Genomic DNA, 5,652 nt, shown 5'->3' with positions numbered 1-5,652 from the left:
GGGGCCCTGGCCCAAAACATTTTGCGATGCCTATCAACATTTATGATACAATATATTTTTATTTCCGAGGGCCCTCCATTTTAAGGATCCTCTGACTATTAGGGACTTTGACCCCAGGGCCTCTTGGGGGCCCTAACCATGCTTTTGGGGCCCCTAGCCATGCTTTTGGGGGCCCTAGCCATGCTTTTGGGCCCCTTATGAAAATGGATGAGGCGTTGTGGCACTGCTCTGACTTCGACTTCTGGCTATTAGGGGTCCTAGGAAAGAGGGGGGCATATTTTTAGAGGGCCCTGGTTATGAGAGCCCCTACCAGAGGGCCCTAGAGAAGAGCAGGGCATACCATTAGAGGGCCCTTGATCACGAGGGCCCCTACTATGGGGCCCATGACTTCCATAGAAGTCGTTTATCATGGCTCCTTGACTTTCTAGGGACCTACAAATTGCCAGGCAAGCTACCATATTTCATAAGAGACGTTTTGTTGCAAATATGCGATTCAGGCCCTTACTTAATGTTTCTGAATTTATATTGTTTCAAAATTATTATGTTCAATTTCTCTTAAGCGCAGAGACACAAATTAATTTAGCAATTTTGCAATTATTTAAATTTAAGACAAGCAATTTCAAGCAGTTTGAATGCATACACACACTTAACTGAGCTATTTGATGTTCTTTTCATGCCTGACAATATGTCCAACAGTGAGCTCACTTTAAAGGTTAACTCACTCGCTGCAGCATATCCTTCAGATCTGAACATGAGCCTGGCAGATGAATTGATACAATACAAATCATTCATAAGGGGCCCAGACTATCCTTAATCCGTCCTTGCTTACAGTCAGAGAGTTCCGGTGTATGCCATCGTTAACGCCATCAGGGAACTCCTCAACTGCAGCGACACTTCCTGTTCTGGAGACGCAGACTTTCTTCCTTGGAAGGTAAATGTTGTTTATTTATGTCGGTAAAAACTTAAATTCAGCCCCTTTTTGGGGCAGCTAACTGCACCACCAAGCAAACTGTATTAAAACAGAGCCTAATGCTGTTCACTCTCTCTAGTTCTTATAACACTTCCAGGGTAACACCTCCACCACCAAAGCCAAGTCCACTGAAAAGTGTGGTTTACGCTTAACGTTTTCTTATTAGGTGCTGAGGTGGTTCAGCAGTAAAGTGCTGAAGATTATGATGAGAGAAATGTAGTCGTTGAATCGTTTCTAAATCGAGATGCAAAAAGGGAAACAGTTAACAACATCGAAGCTGTTTAACAAACTCATTATTAAAATAAAACTCAAGTACTCAAGTAACAAATGACTCTTTATAATGTTTAGCTGTTAAGCATTCTACGCCAGATAAAATTTAGCATGGACAACCAGACACTTTCCTTTAACGACAAGGGGGAATTCGAAAACGGATACAACCTCGTCATGTGGAAGAAGAGTGGTGACGACAGGGTGCTTGACGTGGTAGGAAGATTCCTCATCAGAAATGGGAAAGTGGAGGTCAATGAGAGCAAAATCCAACGGTCCAACAACACGGTGAGACTGAGTTCAGTGCTTCAGACCTGTACGACATGAACTGTGTGTTAAATATGCCAGGATACAGATCTATACAAAGTTATGACAGTTAAAATTAAAGTTCGTTCGTTCCTATTTTTATGAATGGCAGTCATAGAAAGAAAAGGAAAATTAAAAAGCAAAAATGATGAAAGTCAGAATGTAACATGATATACAAATCACTCCTGAGTATGTAAACTTTTGACTTTAATTGTAGGTTCAGACCTCTTTGAGTATTTTAACTAAACCTTTTTTTAAATCTTAGGTGCCCATCTCAAAGTGTTTAAAGACCTGCGAGCCTGTAGAATTTAGGATATTAGAACTTTCGACCTGCTGCTATGAATGTAAAAAGTGTGATGCTGGATTTTACTACGTGTCAGGTGAGTATGGATGGATGTAGAATCATTTCCTCTAAAACAGAAGGATCCGGTTCTTACGCAGATCTGCCGGCTGGAGTATTTTTTTTAGTGCAGTTATGTGCTCCATGACGTGAAAAATATAAATAAACCAAAAACAAACAAAACAGAAAGCAGTGATTTATTTATTTTTAATATATTTTTCACCATGCACTGCTTTATCCTGTGAGCTGGTGTGGTGTGATGGTAACCACGCTGCTGGTAGCAGTACTGCCTCAGCTCAGGGGGTTTAAATCCAGGGCATGGTTTACAAATACATGGTGCATGGTGGCTCATGAACCTGGATGTTGTGAGGACGCACATCAGTGCACCTTCAGTGCTGATCCCAAGCCCGGAAAAGGGTATCAATAATGTGGACAAATGATCCCTGTAAAAAACAGGTGATGGAGCATTAACAAAAGCCTCAGTCATAAGTAAGGATGGGTCGAGGGTTGTCATTTTTTGGGAAGCTTCATCAGGCAAGGATTTTAGATTTGATTAGATTAGATTCAACTTTATTAACATTACACATGTACAAGTACAAGGCAACGAAATGCAGTTTAGCATCTAACCAGAAGTGCAATAAGCAGCAAGTGCAGGATGTACAGTATCTACGATATACATTATTTACAAAATACGGGCAGTGGTATGAACAATATATACAGGTGAATATATTATTGAATGTACTGTAAACATGATGTATAGATGGGAGTGCTATAGACATAATATACAGATTGAAATTAAGGTGATACAGATTAAGGTGCAATGAACATAATAGACAGATGTATACGATATAGGTGGAAATTATGAACAAATGAGAAAAGGTTTGTAGCGCAACCTTTACCAGGAGGAGAGATGTGGCGGGTTAACGAGGGGCAGAGTTCAGTATGGAGACAGCTCTGGGGAAAAAGCTGTTCCTCAATCTGCTGGTCTTGGTCTTGTCTAGGGCAAGAGGGCAAACAGTCTGTGTGCAGGATGGGAGGAGTCCTTAAGAATGCTGCGAGCTCGACGCAGACAGCGTTTCCTCTGTACTTTACAGTCTGTCACATTTGTTCAGTCATTCAGAAAACCATGAACGATCTCTGTGGATAAAAGGTAAGATTAAAAAACGATGCTGAAAAAACCAGTACCTGTCTGTGCACTCTCACAAACCCAAATACAAATAGAAGGGTTGCTTCAGGAGGGCATCCAGATTTGCTGTAGAGACCTCTATATAAGCGATCAGCTGAAAGAAAAAAAATGAAAAGGAGGTTAACAAATCATCAATCAACATTTTTCACTTTCTCAACTTTACTGGATTTGAATTTGTAATAAATTTAAACCAGAGTCTTTGTTCCTTTATAAGCATCCCTGTTGGAAATGTCAAAATACGTCCTCTGCTCTGTACAGAACCTGTTTTTTATCAGTCATTCGGTCTTTGACATGTACATTCCTGTCATTTTGCACTTTTACATCAATTGTTTGTCTTTGGTCATTTTATTAAGAACACTCGTCTGGTCTGTACCTTCACTGCCGTTCTCCTAATGTAGCTTTTCCACCTTTTTTCTCTTCACAGATGAAGTAAAGTGTCAAAAGTGTCCAGAGGGAACTTATTCTCTATCAGGTTCTGTAGTGGGAGATTCAGTATTTGGAGTGGTCCTCAGCGTACTCCATTGTGGTGTTGATTGGAACAGTGATAGGAATCCTGCTACTGGTATCATCGCTGATCTATTTCGTTCTACACAGGAACAATTCCATAATCGAGGACAACGTAGTCTTGTCTTGTATTATGATGTTTGGCCTGATGGTGAGTTTCGGAGGTCTGATTCTCTTTTTAGGCTGGCCCAGCGACCACCACTGCAGGGCCCAGCAGGCCATGTATGGTCTGGCCTTCACCCTCTGTGTGTCGTGCATTCTCACGAAAGCTTTTGTGTCGTTCTTAGCCATCATGTCTATCAGCCCTGAGAGGCAGCGCTTCTTCAGTAAGTTTAACAAGCGTTATATCATCATCGCTCTACTGACTGGTGCTCAAGTTCTTGTTTTTTTCTTCTGGTTCATATTCGGTTCTCCAAAGGTTGAAGAGAAGGAGTTATCTGAGTCAGTTATCAAAATCCGTCAGTGCACTCAGGGCTCTCTGGTCGGAGCGATGCATGTCTACATTGCGGCTCTAGCCATGTCGTGCTTCTTCTTAGCCTTCAAAGGAAGAGTGGACAATACTGAGCCGATAGTCTTCAGCATGCTCTTTCATTTGTTCGTCTGGCTTTGTTCAATTCCACTCTTCATCACCCAAACGGATCAGCGTACCCTCATCCAGGTCTCTGCCATGATGGTCTCCAACTATGGAGTCATCGTCTGCCACGTCCTCCCAAAGTGGCATAAAATAATCTCGAAAAAGATCGATGACGCGAAGCCAAAACCCGAAGATGACATGAGCGAAACATCTGAGGACTCAGGACTTAGTCCTGAAGAAGAGTTACCTTCACCCAGCGCATCATCACAAACCCAACTTTGGCATGAAGACTTCAATGACCAAATGGGGTAAAAGGCTGCAAGAAGCAGGAATCAGCTCACAAAATGACTTTTAATTACTTCTGATCAGTTTTGGTAATCATACTGGCGGTACTTGCTCTACAAGTTCATTCACTACACAGAATGTCATCTGGAGGAATTTTATCCAGGCTGTTTAAAAAACGGCCTAAAATAGTACCAAATCCTGCAGAAAAGATAAAGCGCCAACATTTAATGAAAAAACTAAATGACAGAAGTGTAGAAAGCTAATCCCTGTTTCAGTGTTAAGGTTAAGAGAAGGTTTTAGGATGTTTTCATTGAAGAAAAATAAAAGCCAGAATGTTTGTAGTTTTTACTAAGATGGTTATAACAAAATTTAATCATTTTCCTAACCGCTTATCCAATCAGGGTCGCAGGGAGTGCTGGAGCCTATCCCAGCTCTTCAATGGGCGCAAGGCACACAGTAACACCCTGGACGGGACTCAGTCCATCACAGGGCACACACACACACACATTCACCTACAAGGCAATTCAGTGTCTACAATGAACCTGACTGCATGTTTTTGGACTGTGGGAGGAAACCGGAGCTCCCGGAGGAAACCCACACAGACACTGGGAGAACATGCAAACTCCACACAGAAAGGACCCGGACCGCCCCACCTGGGAATCGAACCCAGGACCTTCTTGCTATGAGGTGACAGTGCTACCCACTGAGCCACCGTGCCGCCTGGTAATAACAAAATTAGCCAAATAATGTTTTACCTAATAATCTTATTATACATGTATGTACAGTATGCTCTATATTTCACTGATGAAGTATATTTTACATGAAATGCTGAATGGTGAGAATGGTATGAGTGTATTTGTATTTTTTACTGTTTTATTAAAACATTTTACTACATTTTACACTGTATGTTTCTTCTGTATGCTTTGAGAACTGGAGAAAAGCTGTAAATGTTTAACAATATTCAATATTCAAGTGTTTATATAAATTTGTTAATGAGCCATTTTTACTGGCACACACTGGGATAAAAGGCTGATGAAGCACTGAGGTGGTTCATGTTGGGGTCACAAACATTAAGACCTTAAAATCAGATCACTGGCCAAAATGTTATGACGTGTAACATCCATAATCTCAGACATACGATCTTTACAGGTTGTACACAGATTGTATAAACGTATCTCAGGGGCTCAAAAAAAGAGCAAAACAACTTTAAATCTTTCAGC

At 41.2% G+C, this 5,652-nt stretch overlaps 1 pseudogene; it reads left to right on the top strand.

Annotated features, from left to right (window-relative positions):
- The first annotated feature begins 829 nt into the window (after positions 1-829).
- On the top strand, positions 830-4,562 carry LOC134307759 (G-protein coupled receptor family C group 6 member A-like; annotated as a pseudogene).
- The last annotated feature ends 1,090 nt before the right edge of the window (positions 4,563-5,652 follow it).

Source organism: Trichomycterus rosablanca, unplaced genomic scaffold (genome assembly GCF_030014385.1).
Source record: "Trichomycterus rosablanca isolate fTriRos1 unplaced genomic scaffold, fTriRos1.hap1 scaffold_332, whole genome shotgun sequence".
Lineage (NCBI taxonomy): Eukaryota > Metazoa > Chordata > Actinopteri > Siluriformes > Trichomycteridae > Trichomycterus > Trichomycterus rosablanca.
The sequence above is the reverse complement of the archived record's forward strand: the minus strand, read 5'-3'. Positions and strand labels throughout refer to the sequence as shown.